The 23518-nt window shown below is 39.0% G+C and overlaps 1 protein-coding gene across 4 annotated transcripts in view; it reads right to left on the minus strand.

Moving 5' to 3' along the window:
- PAK1 (p21 (RAC1) activated kinase 1) overlaps positions 1-23518 on the minus strand; it is a 191304-nt gene that overhangs the window by 108883 nt on the left and 58903 nt on the right. The window contains exon 2 of one of the 4 annotated variants that reach the window (XM_081063764.1): positions 22693-22815. The exons of the other annotated variants lie outside the window; for them this stretch is intronic. The gene's annotated coding sequence lies outside the window, so the exon portion shown is untranslated. The remainder of the gene's footprint in view (positions 1-22692; positions 22816-23518) is intronic. 4 annotated transcript variants of the gene reach the window in all.

Consider the following 23518-nt stretch of genomic DNA (forward strand, 5'->3'; position numbering starts at 1 on the left):
TGTAGAAATGTTCAATATTACTAATCATCAGGGAAATGCAAATTAACACTACAATGAGAGACTACCTTACACATGTCAGAATGGCTAAAATCAAAAACACAAGAAATATGTATTGCAAGGACGTGTAAAAAAGGGAGCCTTTGTGCACTGTTGGTAGGAATGCAACTTGGTGTAGCCACTATGGAAAACAGTATGGAGGCTCCTCAAAAAATTAAAAATAGAACTGCCATATGATCCAGAAATTCCACTTCTGGGTATTTATGCAAAGAAAATGGAAACACTAATTTGAAAAGATATATGCACTCCCATGTTCATTGAAACATTACTTACAATAGCCAAGATATGGAAACATCCTAAGTAACCTAAGTTTGTAGCAATGAATGAATGGATAAAGAAAATGCGGTGTGTGTGTGTGTACTCATATATACATATATGTATATATATATCACATATATATTTTTTTTGACAAAATGCTGTTTAGCCATAAAAAATAATGAAATCTTGCCATTTGCAACAACATGGATGAAACTTACAGTAAGTGAAGTAAGTCAGACAGAGAAAAACAAATACCATATGATCTCACAAATATGGAATATCAAAAACCAAACTCCAACCCCATAGATACAGAGAACAGAGTTGGTGGTTGCCAGAGGCAGGGAGTGGGGGGCAAGTGAAATGGGTTAAGGGGGTCAAAAGGTACAAACTTTCAGTTATGAAATAAATAAGTTATAGGGGTGCAATGTACATCCGGTAACTATAGTTACTAATATTTATAGTTAACATATTTGATAGCTGCTAAGTGAGTAGATCTTAAAAGTATGGAGATGGGTGTTAACTAGACTGATTGTGGTCATCATTTTGCAATATATACAAACATCAAATCATTATGTTGTACACCTGAAACTAATATAATGTTCATTATACCTCAATTTTTTTTAAATCGAAAAAAAATTCACCTTGATGACTGGGGTTCTTCTAGGCAAATAACATAGACTAGTAAACAGTTTCTTAATACTTCATCCCAACTGTCCTGCTCTCCTGAGTCTACCACCTTCCAATGTACTCGTTATTTGATAAAAATTATGCTATTTCAATTCCGGTGCTAAGAACAGGAAACACAAATTTGAATCAGACAAGACCCTGGCTTTCCAGGAACTCCCAGTCTACTAAGGTAGACATGGCAACCAGTGATTATCTTTGAGTCAAAGGCCTGGGTTCAAATCCTGAATCTACCCTTTACTGGCTAAGACAAGTTACTTCCTTTTTTAAAATTCCATATTCCTTATCTGTGAAGTTGAGGACAATATCATCAGCATAATTCATAGAGTTACTTGTTAGCATTTAGTGAGATGATGTATTTAAAGCACCCAGAAGAATGTCTGATCCATAGTATATATGCCCACTATGTATTTACTGAATTAATGGCGTATATGAGAGTTCCCTTTTGGCAGAGAGAGAAGGAGAACCTACCCAGCGTTATGCTTTCCCTGGAACCTCTGAGGAAATATTGTTTGCCTGATCATACAGATTTCACGTTCCCCAGCTATCATGCATTAGAACCACAAACCTCATCCCAGCATTAAAAACCAGGAAGAGGAACCTGGCAGGTCCCACACAATGACTAGGGATGAAGGAAATAGCTGTCTGGTCTGACCAAGGTTGCAAAGGGAAGTCAGCAGTAGAACACAGTTTTTAAAAACCCAAGACCTGAAATCCTGCAAAGCAATTCTCCACATGCAATGCCTCCCAACTCTAGAGGCCCTTCCCTAGGCAGAAGAGCCTGTCCATAGGCCACTATAGGTTAGAACAAAAACCTGACAAACAGTAAAACTCATACCTTACCCCACCTACAGCCTCCAAATCAAACTCTACAGAGCAGTTTTAAAGCCACAGAAGAACAAGTTCTGCTATGTCTATTTTAAGCATTTAGAGGAACAGTTCTGAGAAGAAAGAACTAAGTCTTCTGAGAAAAATCTCAAACACTTAATTGAACACCTATTATGTGCCAGGCACCATTTTGAATGCTTTGCATATACTAATGTCCTCCAAACAAATCTGCAACGGAGCTATTACTGTCCCAATTTTACAAAGAAAAAACTGTGTTTACAGAAATTTTGTGTAAGTCTGTGTTTACAGACTTGCCCAAAATCACACAGTGATGGAGCTGAAATCCATAAGCAAATTGGCCATGTCCACTTTAAAATCTTCCTTTTTTCCACTGAATCTCACATTTTCTTCTAATAATGTATCCACATTAACCCATTTTACAAATGTGGAAACTGGTAAGTGATGTTCCTTTCTCAGGAACAAGTCAGTAAGTGGTAGAGCCACGGTTTGTACTCGGATCTTTTTATTTTTCTTTTTTTTAAAATATTTTTTATCAGTTTCAAGTGCACAAAACAATGTAATAGTTAGACATTTATCATCTATATCCTTCAAACAGTGACAACCCCCTCCCCCATCCACTACCCCTCTGACATCGCACACAGCCATTACATTTCCACTGTTTCTATTCCTAATGCTGTACTCCGCTTCCTGTAGCTATATATATAAAGTTGTAGTTGACCTTCATTATTGTTCAGCTTCAGCTTCAGGTGTACAGTGCAGTGATCAGGCATCTACATCATCCCTGAGGTGGTCTCCCTAACGAGACAAGTGTCCATCGGATCCCCTACAAAATCTTTACATTTGTGCTCAGATCTTTTGACCTCAAATCTGTGCTCTTTCCACTACCCCCCATTTCCGCTCACATTGTGCCTTGTAGAGGGGTGTAATGGAAATACACTTACCTGGGAGTCAGAAGTGCTGAGATGTAGTCCTGACTCTTTCATTAACTTATCGTATAATAATTGAGTTGTTTTTTTTCTCTTGGCCTCAGTTTTCTCATTCATAAAACAAGGGTGTTGGATTGAATAACCCTTAGGTTCCCCTTCAGCTGGCACTCTAGGTTTTAATTAGTACCAAGTCTATGAGAAACAGTTTTCTGGTTTCCTTGCCACCCAACAGTAACCCTCAAATAGCAAAAAAGAAAAAAATTAACTGTTATTTATAGTATAGATAAGGTGGGAAGTGCTCAGCACCACAGAGTAAAAGGTACCCATTCAATTTCATTCCTTCCTTCCTCAAATACCCTAAATATAAACACAGAAAAGGCGACAAGCCACCTAATAACACAGTGTTGGCACATCCAGTAACTGGCGTGTCTGAATAACATTCCCAGTATGCCTCGGAGTGAGGAGTGCGGCATGGCCCTTCTTTCCCCTGATGGATTCCCAACACTTGTATTCACCAGGTAATCCCTCTCCCTAGGTTGGGACATCAGCTCTACTTCACTTACAGCAGACCAGACTTATGACTTTCACTAAATTCCATCCCCACAGGATGTAAGCAATTTACAAGTGACTTTTGACTAATAAATATTAACAGGACAAAAAATGAAATGTAACCCCAGATGTAAGTTCTTCATGCCAAGAAATAGGAAGAGGGCAAGAAGGAGGATACAAGTCTTTGGACAAATTAGTTCCCTGTCTTTGTTTCTTTGTCTTTTTTTATGAATTGGGAAAATCAAAAGAAGGAATTTTTAGGACCACAACCAGCACAGATACTTAGAGACATTTCCTAGAGGCCTCTCTGACTCCATTAGTCCTTCATTTATATGCAACACCCACTTCAGCTTAACCATGTTTGCAGTAAATTACCACTTGTTAATTAATGATCGTCCTTCAAGGTTATTTGTGGTTTTCTTTTTTTGAAGGAAAACTATTCATGTGAATGTGATATATGTGGGAGAAGTCAGAATTGCAACAGAAATAGGAAAAAATATTTTTAAATGAAAAATAAAGCCTAATAGAGGTCTCCATCTCACATGTTATAGACACATACAATTTCCAAATAACCAGAGATCTTTCCTCTTGGGAAATGTTTAAGTTATTTCATAGAGAGGACTAATTGTTGCTCCGAGTCCTGAATTATACATTATTTATAATACTCTTTCATAAGGAAAGCTGATATTTGCACACAACTAATACATATGGGCATTGGCAGAAACAAAATTATCACTGTTGTCTTATTCAGTAAGTGATACATGTTTTAATCAGCCTTAGAAATTCTAACATAGATATCTGGATGTCTTAGTTTCTTTATATATATAAAGTAAGGGAGAGAGTCCAAACCAATCCTGAACACTTTCCCCACTCTAAATTAATAAGGATTTATAAGTATTCTATATTTAGAAAATGTGAAATGTGCAAAAAACACAAAAATTAGGAGTAAGACGGGGCATAGTGTTACAAATTTAAACGACCTCACAAAAGAAAATAAGTAGTAAATTACACTGCCAAGACAGAACATAAAATATGTATGGTCACACCACCCTGAATACATATTAGTTATAAGAGCAAAAAGAAACCTCTAGATCCCTGTGACAGCTGAAGTAAATAATTCATGTAACACCCCCAGGATAAGGCTGGAGAGGCAAAAACCATTGCTCATTCAGTTAATCCAGAGTTGATCTGAATATGGTCGAAGACCAGAGACCTGAAACAATTGCTGAGAACAAGGGAATCGTCTGAGGAAGAAAGGCAGCCCTAGGGAACACATCTAGACATGTCCTCAGAATAAAGTTCATAGTACGTTAGCCAAACATCATCATTTTCAGTAAATGTTTACTTACTAATATGCTAAACGATGAACTGGACGCTTCCACATACCTGTGTTCATTTAATTCTCCTGACACAGCAGTAGTGATATTCCCTATTTCACAGAAAAGAAGTTTGAAACTCAAAGCGGTAAAGAGACCAGAATAAGAACCGAACCTCTGACTCCAAATTCAATGTACTTTCCACCGTATCCGTCATAACCCACCTCCTTCTTTGTACAAGTCCCTCCCACACGCGGGATCCAGTCTCGTATCTCACAACAACCCAGTGAGACAAACATGCAAGATTTGTCATGAACTGACTCCTACCCACCCTCACGGTTTTGAAATGGATGCTGTTGGCTGCTTACCCAGCATCCATTCCCCTCTTTCTCCTTCCTGACATAACCCTGATTTTTATCAGATAGTCATCCCTCAGCAGCTTATGTGACTAAGGCTGTTCTCAAATTCTAGTATGTCACCACAGTCGTAATCATGGGGAGGGCTTGTCAAAATAGATTCCTCAGCCTCACACCCAGAGTCTGGCACAAGCCCTGAGAATGTGCGTGTTTAGCAAGTTCCCAAGTGACCACAGTTGGAAAACCACTGCTGTCCCAAGGGAAAGCTGACCCCAAACCTAGCTCCAGGGGTAGGCGTTTAGTCTACACGCAGACCAAACGTGGTAATCCCATTCTCCTTGCCGGTGATTAGTTCAAGAACTCAGGCTTAACCAGTTGGCATCTGGCAAATCCCTAAACTATAGTTCACGAATGGGCAAGCGGCCTAAGTTGTTCCAACTGGACTAAAGAGAATAATTTTTTTTTTCCATTTTGGGAGATGAAGTCAGTGTCTGTCTCTCTGCTTCTTATGCCTCTGTCTCTGTACACACACACACACACACACACACACACACACACACACACACACGGTCTGACAATTAAGTTTGCGAACTTGTTGCAATGATGTTGCTAACCTTTTTTGATATCAGAGGGATTATTCATTATGAATTTGTACCAACTGGACAGTTAACCAAGTTTACTATTTGAAAGTGCTGAAAAGGCTGCATGAAAAAGTTAGACGACCCGAACTTTTCACCAACAATTCATGGCTCTTGCATCACGACAATGCGCCAGCTCACACGGCACTGTCTGTGAGGGGGTTTTTAGCCAGTAAACAAATAACTGTATTGGAACACCCTCCTTACTCACCTGATCCGGCCCCCAATGACTTCTTTCTTTATCCGAAGATAAAGGAAATACTGAAAGGAAGACATTTTGATGACATTCAGGACATCAAGGGTAATATGAGGACAGCTCTGATGGCCATTCTAGAAAAAGAGTTCCAAAATTGCTTTGAAGGGTGGACTAGGCACGGGCATCGGTGCATAGCTTCCCAAGGGGAGTACTTCGAAGGTGACTGTAGTGATATTTAGCAATGAGGTGTGTAGAACTTTTTCTAGGATGAGTTCACAAACCTAATTGTCTGACCTTTGTATTCCATTGGTTAACAAAGAAACTTATCTCCTTAACTATTCCTATCAGCCAATTTACCACCATGACGGAAGCCAGCTCAGAGATAAAAATAACAAAAGCATGATATTAATGTCGATATGATTTAAGCCAAATTTGAGCTAGAATTTCTGCTTACAGAATTCTAAATAATATAGAATTTGGTACTAGAAAAGGGTACAAACCATCTGAATACTCTATGGCGGAATCTGTAAACTGATTTGCTCTACACTTATTCCAACCCCTTCCAGCTTTGGGTACTACAGATCTTGGAAAACAACAACTGTATTTCCCAAACTCCCTTCTAAATGTGATTTAGGTTCTGTTAATCAGATGCTCTCACACTAGATACAGCTTTGGAACGAAATTAGACGAAGGGAGCGACAGGGCACAGGACGTCCCTTTCGCTGGAACAAACTGCAGCAGAAGCAGCACAGACTTACATCTCGCAGTTGTAGCAAAAGCTTCCTGATTCTGCGGCTTCTCGATCATGGCAGAAACAATAGCATCCTTGAGAACTCAGCCTTTTAGTGCAGTTTGGGGAGCTAATATTTGGAGGCTCAACCTGGGTCCACTACTTCTACTCTCCCGAAGACTCTTTAATCTCTCTGGTACCCTTTATTTACTACATTCTTTGTCCTTGAACTTGCTAGAGTAGATTCTGTTGCTTGCCCCTATTATTATAATAAGAACCCTGACCTGTCCTACACCAAAGAGCACAGGATATTCACTATCATATTCCCATAATACCTGACTGTTTCATTCCACATCTTTGCATCAACTCTTCCCTCAATGTGGAATGCCCTCCCTCAAAATCATCCTATTTGCAAAAGTTACCTACTTCTTTCACGAAAAGATTTACATAAAGAGTAGTTAATCACAGAGGAAAGGAAGAAAATCAACTTGACAGAGAAGACTGAGCTCGGAAAGATGAGCACTGTGAGATCTGGCAGAGAAAGGGCAGGAAGGACAGGTGTGTTTCAAGCGTAAAGAACAACATTCACAAGGGCAATTAAGGTGTCTCTTGCCACCAAAGACCTACCTTACAAATTCACAACTTCTTAAAGAGCTGAGAATGATGCCACAGTACAATGGTTTTTGTTCAATAAATTACTGTGAAATACAAGTGACTTTTACAGTCCGTTAGTAGTAACCATTAAGCACTAATAACTGTGGAAAACAAGTATCATACTAGGAGCCATAGAGAATCTCCCAGAGCAGAGTTCACAGACCCCCACTCTCGATGATTTACAACGTACAGGGAAACAGAGACATCTGAAAAGCTCAAGGACATGACACAAATACGATCATTCATATACACAACTGCAAAGAAAAGAAAGGTTCAAGTCATTGGAGTATCTAAAAGGAGGTGTTCTCCAGAGAAAATTTCCCAAAGAGAATTCATGAATTCACCAAATACTTACTGAGCATCTATTATGCACTAAAAATTATTCTGGGTGCTGAGGGCACAGGGAAGCAAGCAAGCCGACAAGGTCCTTGCTTTCTCAAGGCAAGGTTCCGTAGGAGAATTAGAAACAAAGGTTTCAAGGACAGGGCTGTAAATGAAAGCACTGGTTATTAAGCTCATTTTAGCTCCCCTACTGTGTAATAATAATAATGCTAGCTGACGTGTATTGAGCACTTGTTATGTGCCAGAATCTGCTCCGTGCTTTACAATTATTACCCCATGTAATCCTAGTCACAAACCTATGAAGCAGGTACTATTATTCGTACCATTTTAAGGACAAGGAAACTAAAACTACAGAAGTAACTCCCCCCAGATCACATAATCAGGAAGGAGCAGGTGCCACGGGATTCAAAGTTACGTCAGTGACAGAGGTTTTAACGAATATGCAATATTGAGAGGACAAAATTATATGTCCATGAGATAGAGCTTTGTTAAAATGCGAGGCATGGAATTATTAATTTGGAATGAGCTTTATCATCTCTGAGGGGTTCTTTCCTTCATCCCATAAAATGAGGGGTTAGACTCCCTAAGCTCTGGTCACTTTCAGCTTCTGTTTCCATGGTTTCACAAACAATGTGGAAAGGTATTCAGGTGCCTGGTTGAATTGTTGTTAGTGAAAAGGTACTTTAAAGGCTGATGCGGTTACAGTTCTTATCCACCAGCTGGGACCCTGTGCTTCCATGCCTTCATTAAGGGGCACATTAGCATTATATTAATTGCTATAAACAGCTGTAGCACAAACCTCCAGCAGATAGACGGCGGGAGGCACCGAGAACAAAGGGAGAGCCAGGAAAGCAACGATTGGCTGACCTGGATTCGTTTAGGTCAGGCATGGCATTTGGTCCCTCTGCATTTCTAAGTTCTCATGAATGTGGATGCCCAGGCAGCAGCCCAAAACCTTCCTCATTTCCATCTCAATCTCCAGGAAGAATTACAATGAGAACAAGAGCTATTGAGGCAGACAACAGACGCTGAATATTAAAGTACACTGTAGGGAGGGGCTGGCAAAAGGAAGAATAAGAGAGGTTTTCCTTTTGGACCTAACAAAGTATTACGTCAAATCCTCCTCACTCACCTGCCACACAAGCTCTGTACCAATCTTTTCAAGGAGCTTTTCCAAATCCCTTCAATTATTCACTTATTAGCTACCTCCTATGTGCCAGACACTGAACTAGGCACCATAGGAATATAATGAATAAAGCACAATCCCCAAACTCTGAAAACACAATCTCATGGGGGAGGACATACGGAGGCATTCTTGTTATCTGAGGATAACTAAACCCAAAAATGCCATTTAAGTTAACTTGCTAGGGACCAAAATTTCCTAGTAATTTTTTTTTTAAAGTTCATTTGGCCTTTATCAAAATAAATATAAAACAAAATTTTGTAATTCTTCATTTAACAAAATTGAAGTTAACTGCCACTAAGGCAATTCTTCAAACAAAGAACATCTGTCACTTCACATTTGGCTTTCAACACACGCTGATAGGAGGATCAATTTTGTAAAAATATTCGAGAGCTTCACCAGTTTTTCTCCAGGGTCTCTCTTAATCCTTTGTTACTCAAATTATTGTCTTCTGAATCTCCGATTATGTCATTATTCATGGTAATGTTCCCTTCAACTTTAAACTGGTCGTCTAACTTCGTCTGATCCTCATTTGTCAATTCTGTGTGTGTGTGTGTGTGTGTGTGTGTGTGTGTGTGTGTGTGTGCGCGTGTATGTGTTTCAAGCCATTATCCAATATCACATCAAATTCATAAAATTCTTCCTGTTTTGCAGAAATTTCAGTTTCCATTTTAGAATCTATTTGCATCGTGTTGTTCGACGTTAATCGTCCTACCATTCGAAGGGCACTTACAGAGTGAAGAGGACAGAGCCCAGTGGTGAGCAGGGAGGGATGTTTGAGTGGGGACTAATTTTATAAGTGATCCATTCCTATTGATAACAAATGAACTTTTATATATCTAATTATAGTGCAATGAATGGGGAGAGTGCTATGGAAATTCAAAGAAGTTTAATAAATATTTATGGAGTGATTAGATAAGTAAATTATTTTACTCAATCATTCAATAAGTATTTATTGAGAGCCTACTATATGCCAGATCTGTTTACGATCTGAGTGTATAGCAAGGAAAGAAACAAAGTACTACCCCGTCTTTGTCTATTTGGACTGCTATAACAGAATGCCATAGACTGGGGAGCTTACAAACAACAGACAGGTATTTCTCACAGTTCTGGAGCACGGGAAGTATAAGATCAAAGCGCCAGACAAGGCAGTGTCTGGTGAGAACCCTCTTCCTGGTCCATAGATGGTTCTCTCTTGCTGTGTCCTCACATGGCAGAAGGGATAAGGGGGCACTTGGGACCCTTTTGTAAGAACATTAATTCTGTTCATCAGAGCCCCCGCCTCATGACCTAATCACCTACCTCCCAAAGGCCCCTAATCCAAAGGCATTAGGATTTAATATATGATTTTGGGAGAGACACAAATATTCAGTCTATAGCATACCCTCAAGGAATTTATAATCATGAACGGTGGATGAGAACTGGAAATCTACATAGAAGAAATGGCTCTTAAAAAATGGATCTTAAAAAATGAAGAATTTTAATAGCATAAAGGAAAAAGGAACTCCAGCCTGAGCACACAGAGTGATGTCACATATGAAAGTGAATGAAACTAAAACAGTCTTTTTAGAGAGTCAAAGTAGCATCAGGAGAGATGAGGCTGAAGAGGTAGGTGGGGTCAAATTGTAAAGTTCACAAGATAACAAATTCATTTACATATTATCCTATAGGCAATGTGGACACACTGCTAGCTTTTTGGCAGAACGGGGAGAGGTTCAGAAAAATTACTCCTGGGGGGCGGCCAGATGGCTCAGTTGGTTAGAGTGCGAGCTCTCAACAACAAGGTTGCCAGTTCAATTCCCACATGGGATGGTGGGCTGTGCCCCCTGCAACTAAGATTGAGGGCAGTAACTGGACTTGAAGCTGAGTTGCGCCCTCCACAACTAGATTGAGGGACAATGACTTGGAGCTGACGAGCCCTGGAAAAACACACTGTTTCCCAACATTCCCCAATAAAAAAATAAAAAATTAAAAAAATTAAAAAACTTATGTTTAAGAAATCATGGCAGAATAATGGGGCAGAAAGACTGATGGCCAGAATACTAGTTAAGAGGTAATTAAAAGCTTAGAGAAAAGATGAGAAAAAAGATGGCTATCTTTTTTAAACCAGGACACAGGGGATAGAAAAATAAAAACAAATTTGAAAAAACTTCAGAGATAGAAACTGACAAGGCTCGCTAACCCATTGGATTAATAGTGTGAGCTCATTCATTCAGCGAATACAACACTCAACTGTTCCAGGCACTGTAGTAGGTGATGGGGTACAATTGTGAACAAAAGAAATATGATCTTTGCCTCCATGGAGCTGAAAATCTAGACATGTATATAAGAAACAGCCAAATAAGTATAGAATTACACACCATTACAAATGCCATTACAGAAAATAACGTACTGTAAGAGGATAACAGAGGGATCCTCTTTAGATTAGGGAGATCCTGACTCACAGTAAATACTCAATATTTGTTTACTAAAAAAAGAAAAAGAGGGAAGGAGAGAGAAACCAGACTTGCGAAGAAGCCAAAACTCCAAAGAAGCATACCAGGGGAGAAAAACAGGTGTGAAGACCCTGAAGCAAGAAAGACTTTCACAAACTTTGCAGAAATGCCCATCACGGAAGCGCAGCCACTGACAGTGGCACAAGAGGAAGTCAGAGAAACAAAAACAAGGGCCAGATCATTCAAACCTTATCAATCATGTTTAACATGTTATATTTTCTCCTCAACAAAACAAAAAGCCTTTACAAAATGTAAGCAAAAGCTCAGTTGAAAGATCCTGTCCTACAGTATGTCAGGGTACAGATGGCGGTGCTTAGATGAGAGAGGTGACAACAGAGATGGGGAGAAGACGGCAGATGCATTCAAGAAATACGTAAGTAAAATTGACAAGATTGAGAGTAGAGCACAAATGGCGGGTAAGAAAGTAGGAAGTGTCGGGGATCAATCTTAAAGTGCTGGTTTGAGCAACTAGGGAAATGAAGATGCCACTTACTAAGAGAAAGATAAGTAGGGCAGGACCAGATTTGTGGGAAAGATCAAGAATGCAGCTTCAGGGAACATTAAGTAGGAGATGTTGTAAGACCTCAAATTGGAAAGAAATATCAAGTGGACAATTGGATATATGGGTCTAGAGGTAAGAAGTTTAGGCTAGAGATACCTGGAAAATACAGGTGTTTATATATATATATATGTGTGTGTATGTGTGTGTGTGTGTGTGTATAATATAATATATAATATATATTAATATACATATTATATATTACATATATAATATATATTACATATATATGATATTTAAAGTCAGGACAATGAATGAGATCGAGTAGGAAAAGAGTAAAGTGTAAGAGGAAATAGAGTCTCTCTCCCTTAGAGAATTCCAACATTTAAAATCAAGGTAGAAAAAGTCAACAAAATAAACTGAAGAATGGTCAGAGGTAGGAGGCAAACAAGAAAAGTGGTATCACAGAAGGGAAAAGAAAAACATTTTAAAGAGGGCGTAATCAAGAATAGCAAATATACTGAGAGGTCCAGTAGATGAAAAGGAAAAGGAAATTCCATGGCTGCTAACATCACAAAAAGAGACGTCCAGGCATTCATTACAAGCCCCACGATGAAAGAACACACGGATACCTACAAAGTGGCCATGAAAACAAAACAAAAACGTGGATCTGATCAAGCCTCTAGATACTAACTTACAAGTAACATAGAGGACCAAGGAACTTGTTAAACTATAACAGGAAAATGAAAAATCCAGACAGTGGGAAACTCCAGGACAAACAATGTGGTTTCTTCAACAAGTAAACTGATGGGGGGGGAAAGAGGTTGAGATGGAATTTAGAGATTAAGAGACACAAAAGACGTCAATCTCTGTGTAGCCCTTATCTGGATTCTGTTTCACATTGTTAAAGAAAAATGACATTTGAACCACAACTGAATATGATGATATTAAGAGATTATGGGGGGGAGGGATATGTGGCCTTGGTTTAGGGGCTTGTTTGCTTCTATTTGTTCTGAGTAGATTTGACACCGTGAGGCCTTCCCGGGAGCAGTCCTGATGAGGCAGGGGTATGTACGAGTGGAGTGGAGTGGGCTGCCAAGTAAACAGGAGGTGAGGAGCTGGAAGCAGAGGTTGAGGTTGTAAACAGCTACCTAAATAAGACTGACTTTGAAGGAGAGCAACGATAGGGTTTAGCTGGAAGCTGACACGGGATCTCAGGAATGCTACCGATTGGTGGGAGAGGGGACATTGTTTTCCTTCAAACAGAATATTTGAATGCTGCTTGTGGTAACTCATTAGACAGCAATGAAGTGGGGTTTCTAAGAGGGGCCATGGGAAGGAACCTAAAAGCATGTGAAGGAGCAGACCTCTCCGTGAACCGCTTTCTTCACTCTAAAGGAAGGGGCAAAGCCAAAAGTGGATGGAAATCCCAAGAGACTCTTAGATTTAGTAGTAGGACTACGAAGCTTCAATTTTACCTGTGATCTATGAGGCACAGTCTGGGGTACGGAGGGAGGAGAGGAGAAGGGCAAGGGAGAAGTGACAGGTGGAGACTGAGGGCAGAATATACGATAACCCTGAAGAAAAGCAGCTACTTACAGGGCTAGAAAACAGAGGGAGAAAAGCAGGTTTGTGGAAATCGGAAGTGAGTCTGTTGAATAGACCAACTCCCCACGACATCATTTTTAAAAAAGGGTTTTGTGGTGGAATTTTGCGTTTGAAAATATTAAATCCTGTCAAGAGCCCATTAGGTCTTTGTGCCCCTTAATCCAATCTTTCCACCCATGAGAATTTATTCTAAAGAAATAATTTTTAAAAGGAGAAAACTATATGTTGTGTTATAGATAACATTGCAGTGTAATTTATAACAGGAAAAGAAAAACCTAAATAATTGCAATGGTAAGCTTTGTGTGTCAGCTAGGCTAGGCTATGGCATTGTTATTGAATCAAACACTAGTCTAGGTGCTGCTGTGAAAGTACTTTGTAGACATGGGACACATCTATAATCAGTTGATTTTAAATAAAGGAGATCGTCATTCATAAAGTGGGTAGGCACCATCCAATCAGTTGAAAGGCCTCAAGCACACAACCGAGATTTCCCTGAGAAAGAATTCTACTCATGAAGTTACTCAGGTAGAACAGATACAATGGTTGTAGGCACATAATAGAATATCATCTTAAATTGTATATTGAACGCTAAGAAGTAACATGGAGAAACATTATTGGTCAAGAAAAAAGGGCAAACAACTTAGGTCTCCATTGTGACTACAACTATGTAAATACGTATGTTTATATGTAAGAAAAAAGGAAACAAGAAAAAGAAGGAAACAAAAGAGTTTATTCATTAGAGTGATGGAATCATGACTGAATTTCAAATGTATTAATAATGTTACAAAACAGTTTGTGAAACAGAGCTCTATTCTTCCTAGTGGAAGAAAGTACCTTATATATGTTAAGCTTTATCAGAATTGTGTGGCATTTTACAGAAGCTCATACTAATTAAAAAGAAACTGCCTGTTTTGAAATGTTGCCTTGGATAAGCACTAAAATGAAAGGACCTTCAAATATGCCTACAAGAGCCTCAATCCAATGCCACTTTTCAGTAATCTGTAATTCCTCAACTCACATGAAATGAAGACTGACCTAGAATAACAAAGTAGCTGGGGATCATCGGCTTAAGAATTTTACACATCCTTTGTCGAAGGGCATGACTTCAGCTTTGACTCGGCTAGAGGTATTTGCACTGGGTAGCTAAATATTTAGCATAGTGAGGTCTCATCTCTCCTCTCTCACAACACCAGACACTGAAAGGATTCTTGTATGTTTGTTGAACTTGAGAAAAATCAAGCAAGTGTTCTTCATAACACAATCATATGGACCTCAGTGTGAATGCTGACTCTACTTTCACTCAGTCAATCAATATTCAAAAAATATTTATCGAGTGCCTACTATATGCTAGGAAGTGTGAATAAAACACTGAGAGAAAAAAAAAGAAAACAACTTTATTTTCAAGAAAAGTGTACTGTGTTAAAACCCATTCCCTTTAGGGTGCCATGCCTTAAAGAGAAATGGTTCTCTGGAGCTTAGGGTATAACAGGGTAGATACACATCAATCAAACAATGCCATAGCATATTGGGTAAGATTGTGGTTCCATGTAAACAAGTAATGATATGAATGCTAGCTAATGTGTTTAAGGGTGACGTATAATGATACCTGCAATTTGTTCTGAAATATGCTTCAAAAAAAGATGGATCGATGAAATAGATTAAGGAATAAATGCAATAAAGCAAATACAGCAAAAAATTATGCAATCTAAATAATGAGTATATCGGTGCTCACTATACATACTCCCCTCCCAGTATTTTATTATAAAGAATTTTTAAACACACAAAAAAGTTGAAAGAAGTAGGGTGAAACAGTTTCAAGAGGAGTCAGGCTACAGGAGGGTTTTTTTTTTTTCCTTTAATGAAAAATTCAATCTTTGACCAACAGTTCCATTTAGATATCACAGATACCTACCGGCAATCTCAAAACCACTTGAAAACTTGGATTAATCAATTTATTCATCAATATTTATTTGCTTATTTTAGCTGACAATGATAGAGAACATTCTACACCCAAGACACTGCTAAAAGTGCTGGTTCACCCCCTCATTCTGGCACTAGGGAGATGGCGGGGGGGGGGTGTGTGTGAGGGGGTCAAGTAGTCACTAATCAACTTCATCTATAAAATCAGATTTAATAATCCCTTCTCAGACTCTCAGGAGTAACTAGAATATTGCACAGAATAGCACTCCAACTTCATCTTGTACCATTCGCTCTTACTCCTTATGCACGAGACTTAATGGCTTTTTTCAGTTCCTTTAAGTTGAGCGAACCAGCAGCATCCAATAGAAATATAATGCAAGCCACTAGCATGAACCACATATGTCATCTTAAATTTCTCTAACAGCTATATTTTTAAAGTTAAAAAAGCAGGTGAAATTAATTTGAAAATATATTTTAACCCAATTTATCCAAAATATTGACATTTCAATACATAATCAATATAAAAAGTTATTTTAAATTCTTTTTTCGTACTAAGTCTTCAAAACCTAATATGTATTTTATATTTACAGCGTATCTATATATGAACAAGCCGCATTTCAAGTGCTCAACAGCCACACTGACTGGTAGCTACCATGTTGAACAGAATAGCTCTAAACTTTTATCTACTTTCAGAGTCTTTGTGCATTTAACATGTCCCCTCTGCCTGGATTCTCTGCATGACTAATATCCACTTCTGTTGCATTTCTTAGTTTAAAAACATCATCTCCTCAATGAGGCCTTCACTTTATTACCCCAAAATTCTCTATATGAGTCCTTTATGACTTTTGTAGGACTTAGCAAAACCTGCAACTGTTTATTTGTACATTTAATGCCTTTATCTGTGTTCCCTTCTGGAATGTAAGCTTCGTAAGAGAAAGAACAAGGGCCATTTCTGTAATGTTTATAATTGTATCCTTATTTGTACATTGCTTGACACATAGGAAGCAAGCAATAAATATTTGTAATTAAGGAATAAACAGAAGCACAGAGAGAGATGTATTGGTTTTGTACACCACAAGTGAACGTGTGGGTCTTGCCCCTACTCTACCAGCCCACAAATCAGAACATACTCACCAGCCATTCCCAGCTGGCCTGGGGCATTTACAAAGTAGTCAACTTCAGACAACTCTCAGGCAAGTGGCAATGGATAGAAACAACATGATTTTTTTTGAGAGAGCAAGCTATCAATAGATTTTACCATTCTTCAAGAAACCAGGAATTTTTTAAAACTCAAGGGAAAATGAAAGAGGTAAAGACAGGACCCAAACGATCAGGAGCCAATACCAAATTTGGGAGAAGGTATGGATTAAAGATTACAATTTGCAAACTCCCAGCTATGTTTTATCGTGGACAAACCACTTCTCTTCATCTGTAAAAATGTGATGCCTTAAGGATAGAATTAAATTGAATGTGATTGTATATAAAAAGTGTTGAAAACAATAAATCCTAAATCTGTATTAATTGTCTTTACGCTGCTCAGGAAGCTTTGATTTCAAAAGTCTACCGTTATGAATTTTTGCCCATTGCTCATATGGCTTTTTTGCTTTGTTTTAAGTTACTTTGCAGAATACACATAGAAAACTTCTTGAACTAATCAAACAAAATCTATCCTGATACAAAATAAAAATGATAGATGTTGGACTGGTCAAAGTCCAGATGGGAAAATAATCTTAAATGGGAAAAAATGTTATAGGGCCGGCCTGGTGGATCAGGTGGGTGTAGCTCCCTGCTCCTAACACAAAGGCTGTCAGTTCAATTCCCACGTGGGCCAGTGGGCTCTCAACCACAAGGTTGCTGACTCCACTCCTACAAGGGATGGTGGGCTGCGCCCCCTGCAACTAACAACAGCTACTGGACCTGGACTGAGCTGCGCCCTCCACAACTAAGACTGAAAGGACAACAACTTGAACCTGAACGGAGCCCTCCACAACTATGATTGAAAGGACAACAACTTGACTTGGATAAGTCCTAGAAGTACACACTGTTCCCCAATAAATTCCTGTTCCCCTTCCCCCCCGCAAAAAAAATCTTCAAATCCCAGCTTGATTGCTCTGCTCCTAAATTTCCTCATCTATAAAGTGAGTATAAATCTATAAAATGATTATTTTGAGGTGTACATGAAAAATCAAATGTAAAGGGTAAATCGTGAAAGTCTTCAATAAAAGTAATGAGGCTGATGATGTTGATTGGTTCATCCCATTTATTCCCAACAGTGAGGCTGGGGGAAGGAGTTACTTGGAAAACGGGGATCACGTCCCAAACTCATTTTTCAAAAAGATTATAAAGAAATAGATGAAATGCTACTACTAGTTATCGTTCTACAATAAAACTCTGAGGGATTTATTAGGTTTGGGTTTATTTTTTTAACCTTTTATTCTTTTGTGGTCTCCAAATTTTCTATAAGAATACTGTATTACTTTCATGATAAAAGAAACAAAAGCATATTTAAAACAAACAAGGAGGTTTGTGTAAGGACACTGGAATTGGAAGAGTAACTATGTGACAATATTTTAGCTCACTGGGCCCTGGTTACCAAGACCTGGAGAAAAACATCTACTTCAGCAATTAAGGAAAATCCGAGGAAAGGGCCACAATTTCTTAGAACTGAAAGCACTGTTATAGGCCACTTAATCCAAACTCCCAACGTATAGGCAACATGAGTGAAGCATTTCACAGCTTACAAATTGCAGTGCACCTATCAGGAGCTTATCGGACCCTCACAGCACTATAAAGGTACAGAACAGCTAGGGTGCAATGGAAGCTTGAGCTCAAGACTCTGAAGGACCTTGCTTCACATCATAGCGGTGCTGTACGGCCTCAGGCAATTCAATTAACTTGTTTTCCATAAAATGGAGATAAAACAATATCTGTCCTAGCTAACCCCAGGAGTTGTTGAAAGAATAAAGTGAGGTAATATCAGTGAAAGTACTTTTTACAGTGTACAAAAGGCCTTTCATCATATGGGCTTGCCCTCCTCTCTGCTCTTCCCACTCCCACGCTGCATCTATCCTCTAAGTGACTGAACCAGTCAGGGTTCCCCAAACATGCTCTCAAGCCTTCTAGCCTGCCTACTGCACTCTCCTTCAGGAAGATCTTCCCTCCAGCCTCTCTTCCTACCCTCCCCCCACTGTACTTGGTTAACCCTTGCTTATCTCTCAGAACCCAACTTAGGTGTCACTTTCGTTAAGAAGACTTGCCAGGCCACCGCCATTTCATGTGGAGTAGTAGATGCCTTTTCTCTGTCTTCACACTGTAACAGCATATGTCTATCTCCATGTTTCATTTTTGTCTCCGTATAGCATTATTGTCTATGAACATATCTGTTTCTCAACTGTAAACTTAAAGGTGGGGACCAGGTATGAGTCACCTGTTTCTTCAGCGCCCATGACAGTGCCTGATGCTTAATGTGTGTTTAGGAAATTAACTTTAAATGAACATTAAATCATTCGTTTTTATATAATAAGCACATAAAACACTGATGGAAAAATAATATAAGGCAGTACACTTCTCGACCTTGACTGTGTATCAGAATCACCGATAAACCTTCAAAAACAGAGATTCCAAGAGATTTTGATTAAGTAGGCATGAGCTAGAGCACAGGCAACTTTTTGTTAACATCGTCACATGTAGCTCACACGCACGGCCAAAATCAAAAATTACTGCTATACATAATACTAGTCATAAATTTACAAGTCTATTTAACATCTTTGTACCTTACTATGGTATAATTCATTTTCACATATTAATACATTCTTAATCTTTACAACAACTCTGTGACTTAGGTATTATTGCTCTTTTCCAAATGAAGAAATAAAGATAAAAATAAGTTACGTCCAAGTAGGTCTTTGTCCTACTTCAAATGTAGTGCTCTTCCTTCTGCATCTATCTCCTTCCCCAGAAAGTGATAGATAATACTGCAGCAGTACACAAAGCGCTATAGGGACAAGCATTCAAATGAGGGAGACAGTCATCAACCCCAGCTTTGTGGGAAGCAGAGAGAGAATAGGGAAAGCCGGGCCTCGGAGATACAGGCAGGCAGAAAAGGGTGGAAGCCACGTATATATTGTCACTGTCATTGATCATCCCCAAAGATTCAAAAGGCAGATTCTATAAAGGAGGAAACGTTCTTGCCAGCCTCAGTTGGTACTTCATCTGAAAGGGACAAGGACATTGGACATAGAAAAGCAGAAGAAGAAAGCCCCATAAGCAAAAATAAATTTCCCAATGCTGCATGCAAATTAGCTCACCCTGAGTCCATGAATAAGAGCCAAAACGTAACGGATTTTTTAATAACGAAGACAGATCAATTTTAGAGAATGAATCAATACCAAACAAAATCTTATTAAGGAGGGATCGATGAACCTATGGCTCTTTCTAGACTTTTTAGTCCACTATTCCTAGAGGAGATCATCTGGAGGATTCTAGCACATAGGTGATTTCCCCCATCTCAAAGACGAGAAGGATGGGAAGGCAGAGGAAGTTACTCAGGAGAGAGAAGGCTTAACAGAAGAGTAGAAAAATGTATTACGTTATGTTAATAAATTTATGATGGCAAAGGGAAATGAATATTCAAGCACAAGTGAATCAGAATACTGGATAAAGTCTGATCTCTCAGCTTCAGTAGAGAAGTGTTATTTGTAAGTCTGCAATATCATGCCCGTCTGACAGATGCTTTTTTTTTTTTGGTGGACTTCAGTCAGGACTTTCTTAGGCAGAAGAGGCTAAAGAGATTAGGAAGCAATCCAAAAGGACATTTCTAGTGCCCCACAGTTCAGACTGATAGAGTTTAAAAGGCATTATGATATAGTGGTAGAAGTACTACATTTAGATTCAAAACAATATAGTTTTAAACCAATATTTAGTCATGTGCTAATAATGTGCCTTTGAGCAAGCCAAAACTTCCAAGATCCTGTCTCCTAACTCCTGTAAATGGAAATAAATACCTATCTCACAGGGCTGTTATAAAGTCTGAACAAAAACACCAGGGCAAGATGTTATTCTTTCCCCTGTATGAAAGATCAATGTAAATGTATGTAAATCTGTCTTCCCCAATCTTTCTATGCACAAAAAAAGAGCAGGCTAAATGAGGAAAATCTTTATTTTAACTCTCATAGCAATATACTTGCAAAACATTCCTATATCCTCCATACGGAAAACTTACAGCACCCCGATAATGAACAGAACACATATTGGCTAGTATCAGGTGTGTATACATTGAAATTGAGGTCTGCCACTTACTTTCAGCAAAACCCTGAACAAGTTCCCTTTGCCAATCTAAGCCTCAACGTCCTTAGCCACAAAAGAGAGACAGTGCCAGTCATCTTCCATGTTTTTTTTTGAAGATTGGAGAAAACACCTCACATAGTGTTTGGTACATAACAGGTGTTCGATAACGTAAGCGACTATTAACAAGTTTACCACCTGGTGACAAACAGCTAAGAAATTATACTTTGAAAAGTTTCCTTTTAGTCACCATTTTATCTAGTTGCTCCATAACCCTGTAAGCTGGTCATACCAACAGTTACTATCCCCATTTTAAAGTTAGGAGAAAAAGCACAGAGATAAAATTACTTCCACAAGGTCATGCAGTAATATAGAAACCAAATAAAGGTCTCCTGCCTTTCTCCTGGTTTCATTACTCCCCACCCACCCACCTCAAATTACAACACTGGTCTTTAGAAGTTAAAATGCCATCTATGAAACAGTATATGCTCTTGATAACCTTAAACTTCTCTCTTTTCTATTAAAAAAAAAAAGGTTTCCCCCTAATTTCTGGTTATGATTTAGAAAGATAAAAAAGGGAGAAAGGAAAATTCACTAAAACCGAATTGAGAATTCTCTCAGATTGGCAATTGCTGATTCTACTTTGATTTTTGTTTTCCTTTTCCCCAACAAAGCCATCAACTTCTTAATTAAAATTTTAAAAGTCTGCTTATCAAAATGATGCTTGTTCAGTAAACTATTCCTAATTGACGGGGGTGAATTAGAAAGAGCTTTCTCCCATGTTTATGAGTATACATCACTTTTTTTATCCTCATTTTATCCCTTCATTTCAGGATTTATCACACCATGTTGTGATATCTTTAACTCCTTAAAGACCTGAATTGCATCCTATGTATATCTGAACATCCTATCCCAGCATGGAGCCTGGCACATGGTAGGGAAGGACTCAATAAATGTTTATAAATAAATGTATGAACAAATGAAGTCAATCTCCCAGAGGGAATTTAGGAAAAGAGAGAACTGGATATGGTATCTTAGGGCTAATAAGAAAGTGAAAGAAAAAAATTTTAAGAGCTTCATAAGGAAGAAAAACCTTTGTGTGGTGTCAAACAGGCCCTTGTATGGCTTTGAGTATCACTAGAGAAAGACAAAACCACAGGAGATCCGGAAGTGACAGTTTCAAGTTAAAAGGCTCAGAAGTTAGGGTGCTTAGTTAGACTTGCAAAACCAAGTTGCAAATTCCCAAGAAACAATCCTGGCCTAGGATATTTCAACAGCAGTTTTTAGGTCTTGGCTAGAAGAACAAAAGCCGAAAACTCCTGCAGGCTTTGGTGGAGAAAGACAGATGCAAAAGGGAAGAAAAGCTCAGTCTAAAATAAATCCCAAAAAATGTTAGAATCCACTTGAATTTCCATATTGGAGCATGGTTCCTCTTTATTCTGAGAACTATTCTTGAATAAAATCCCAATGTAGGAGCTGGCAGTAAACGGGACTAAATCATCACATATTATTCATTCAACAAATATTTGAGTGCCTGATACATGCAGTCACTATTTTAAGCACTGGGATCAAGTAGTGAACAGACAAAATTCTCTGCTCTCAGGAAGCTTTCAATCTAGTGGCAAAAGACAGATGGAACAGAATAGAATGTCAGGCAGTAAATGCTCTGATACAGAAGGAAGGAAAAGAAGGAAAAGCGGAAGGGAGCTGGCAAGGAGCTGGTTTTATCAAAAGCAGATCTTTTAACCCGGCAGTTTTCAAACTAGCAAGTGTCAGAATCACCTGGAGGGCATGTTACAGCAGAGGTTTTAGGGCCCCAACCCCAAATTTTTCATTTGCAGGTCTAGGACGGAACAAATAATTTGCAGTTCTAACAAATTTCCAGATTATGTTGATGCAGTTGGTGCAGAGCTCACACTTAGAGCTAATTGTTCTAACCCAAAGGATTTGGTATCCTCTATCTCATGGGCCTTGGCTTGCTTCTTCATTCACACATTCAATTCATTTCAACCACTTATGCAGTGCAAAGAACTTTGCTAGGCACTAAAACTAAACAGATCCTGCCCTCAAGAAATTCACAGGTTAACTAATGGAAAAGACAGGCACAAATCAAAGAATTGCAGTGCAGTGCTATAAGAGCGGTACGTACAAGAACCAAAGAATGAAAGAGCAACTAACTCATCCCATGGAAGTCACAGGAAGAAAGGCTAAGGGACTGCTTCTCAGAGGTCCAACAAGCACTTCTCCACAGGAAGGTAGGGATTCGGGAGACCTGCATTCCAGGCAGAAAGAACAGAACAAGAAAAAGCAGAGATGAGAAAGAGTATGGCAGGGGAGTCACAGAAAAGTGAGGCTGCAAAGGTAGGCAGCAGTCTGATCTCTGAGAACTTCTTATTCTGTTTAGAGTTTGAAAATGTATCTTTAGGACTAGTTAAGGTAGGGAGAAATGATGTGATGGGTTTTGTTTTACAAAGATCTCTCTGGATACAGACTACTCTCCTTTCAGAAAGCACTGCTTCCTCCAAGCTTAGCACAGGGCCTCAGAACATGTGCTTGGTACATGGGTATTAAAGTGAATACGCAAGCTTTTACCAAGTGCTGTCTTATGGATGAGAGGCAGGTCACCACCTTCCCTTTGGACTCACTTTGGCCAGGACCAAAAGACTGGTAAAACAGGTCTAGCAGCTGCAATTATTGCACACTACTCCCTGGATAGCTGGAGTCCCCAGAGATTAGGGCAGGCTTCCATTGTTTAGATGTCTACCTCACCCACTAGACTTTGAGCTCTTTGAAGACAGGGAATGTCTTAATAGACTCTGAATCCCCATAGTCCTAGAAAACCTGAAACACAGCAGCTCTCCACACTCCAATAATATTGGGTAAATGAAAGACTGGATAAGCAAATTTACCAGCTAGACCCATGAGCTCATACAGGTAAGGATACGAATAAGCTTCAGGGAATGTTTCAGGGTCCA

The sequence above is a fragment of the Rhinolophus hipposideros genome, assembly GCF_964194185.1.
Source record: "Rhinolophus hipposideros genome assembly, chromosome: 10".
In the NCBI taxonomy this organism is placed as follows: domain Eukaryota; kingdom Metazoa; phylum Chordata; class Mammalia; order Chiroptera; family Rhinolophidae; genus Rhinolophus; species Rhinolophus hipposideros.